Raw genomic sequence first — 2834 nt, 5'->3', positions numbered from 1 at the left:
GGGATAGTTTGTGCAAATACATAGTAACTAGAGGTAGGGAAAGGTGAAGTGTTTTAGCTGGAAAGCAGAGTGAAATATGCCTGAAAAGATAGGTTCTAGCTAAATTGTGGCACACTTTTAATGTCAGGCTAAGATATTTGTATTTTATCCTAGAGGCAATAACATAAAATACAAATTTCCTCCTCATTAGAATTGTTTCCCTTTGTAGAGAAAAAAATTATAGAATTTTTTTTTTTGTGGAGTGAATATTAAATGAACCTTGCCACAAGTTAGGGCTTCAACCCATATCTGGAGGTCTTGGTCTCTGTAAAATGAAGAGCTTGGATGAAGTTATCATATAGAGAGCCTAGTTAGTGATTAATAAATGCACTTATAGGAGATTGATCAGTTCATCTTGCCAAAAAAAGAGTGGACTTATTCACTAACCCTTCTTTGAAGGTACTGAGCATCTCTTTGACCAGTTCCTTGCTGTCCTATTAATTTATTGTTTAGCAGTCTCAAAATCTCAAGGATTATTTAATTGGTTTAGGTGACTCTGAATACATCTCTTTATACTTGGTCTTTCAAGTCATCCTCAACTCTCTCAAAAAGACTTTATTAGTCCTAAAGACATAACCTAATTAAAATATAAGCTCTGTGAGGTCAGGGATGTCTTTAGCTTTTTTTTTCTTATTACCACAGCTCAACACTATGCCTCTCACTTAGTAGGTGTTTAATGAAAATTTATTGATTGATTGCTGGATTATTTATTAACCATATATATATAACCTTATATAAAATCTTTAACTTAAAGAATTTTTCTGTTACTACATGGTAGCCCTCAACATTCAGAAAGTAAAACAGATCTTGGACTATTTAAAAATGTGTTATCGTCTAAACTTTGATTTTTCCTAGTTTAAAGAATTGTTACTAAATTCAAGTTATTATTATTAGTTAACTGAAAGACAAGTTGGGAAGGAGGAATATTTTAAATCAAAATGTTCAGTTGGCGCTCAGGAAAAGATAAATAATAAATGTCCAAGAAAAGACAATAGTCTCTATCCTCTTTGGTCCCAGGGCTATCTCCATCATTTGCCATTAAGTCCTCTAGCTGGCAAAGTGAGGTAGCCAATTAATTAGGTCCAAGGAATTAAGAGTTCTAACTTACTCCTAGTTTATGTTCTGGTTTTCCCCTAGAATATAGACTTTTGGGAGGTTGGGGAGAGGAAGGGAGTAAAACCTAAGACGGGAAGAAAAAGAGAGTCCTGATAAATTATATTTAGCCTTAGATGTGGAGTAAATTTGAGACAAGAAGAATCTAGAAGAATTATTATAGAAAAATAATTGACAAAAGGATATTTTTCTGGAAACTCACTTTGTGCATTATGCCTTATTATTATTATAGAAGAATAATTAGCAAAAGGATAGTTTTCTGGAAACTCACTTTATGAATTATGCCTAATTATTATAGGAAAATAATTGACAAAAGGATAGTTTTCTGGAAACTCACTTTGTAAATTATGCCTTATTATTATAGAAGAATAATTAGCAAAAGGACAGTTTTCTGGAAACTGACTTTATGATAATTATAATTACTACAGGAAAATAATTGACAAAAGGATAGTTTTCTGGAAACTCGCTTTGTGAATTATGCCTAATTATTATTATTATAGAATTATTATAGAATAATTGACAAAAGGTTAGTTTTCTGGAAACTCACTATGAATTATGCCTTATTATTATAGAAGAATAATTAGCAAAAGGATAGTTTTCTGGAAATTCACTTTATGAATTATGCCTAATTATTATAGAATAATTGACAAAAGGATAGTTTTCTGGAAACTCACTTTGTGAATTATGCCTCATTATTATTATAGAATTATTATAGAATAATTGACAAAAGGACAGTTTTCTGGAAACTCACTTTGTGAATTATGCCTCATTATTATTATAGAATAATTGACAAAAGGACAGTTTTCTGGAAACTCACTTTGTGAATTATGCCTCGTTATTATTATAGAATTATTATAGAATAATTGATAAAAGGATAGTTTTCTGGGAACTCACTTTGTGAATTATGCCTCATTATTATTATAGAATTATTATAGAATAATTGACAAAAGGATAGTTTTCTGGAAACTCACTTTGTGAATTATGCCTCACTATTATTATAGATATATTATAGAATAATTGACAAAAGGATAGTTTTCTGGAAACTCACTTTGTGAATTATGCCTCATTATTATTATAGAATAATTGACAAAAGGGCAGTTTTCTGGAAACTCACTTTGTGAATTATGCCTCATTATTATTATAGAATTATTATAGAATAATTGATAAAAGGATAGTTTTCTGGGAACTCACTTTGTGAATTATGCCTCATTATTATTATAGAATTATTATAGAATAATTGACAAAAGGATAGTTTTCTGGAAACTCACTTTGTGAATTATGCCTAATTATTATTATAGAATATAGAATAATTGACAAAAGGATAGTTTTCTGGAAACTCACTTTGACAAAAGGATAGTTTTCTGGAAACTCACTTTGTGAATTATGCCTCGTTATTATTATAGAATTATTATAGAATTGACAAAAGGACAGTTTTCTGGAAACTCACTTTGTGAAGTATGCCTCGTTATTATTATAGAATTATTATAGAATAATTGACAAAAGGACAGTTTTCTGGAAACTCACTTTGTGAATTATGCCTCATTATTATTATAGAATAATTGACAAAAGGCTAGTTTTCACTTCATGAATTATGCCTCATTATTATTATAGAATAATGGGCAGTGGGCCAGTTTTCCGGAAACGCACCTTGCGAGTTATTCCCCAATTCAGGGCTTCCCACA

The sequence above is a fragment of the Macrotis lagotis genome, chromosome 1 (genome assembly GCF_037893015.1).
Source record: "Macrotis lagotis isolate mMagLag1 chromosome 1, bilby.v1.9.chrom.fasta, whole genome shotgun sequence".
In the NCBI taxonomy this organism is placed as follows: Eukaryota; Metazoa; Chordata; class Mammalia; order Peramelemorphia; family Peramelidae; genus Macrotis; species Macrotis lagotis.
The sequence above is the reverse complement of the archived record's forward strand: the minus strand, read 5'-3'. Positions refer to the sequence as shown.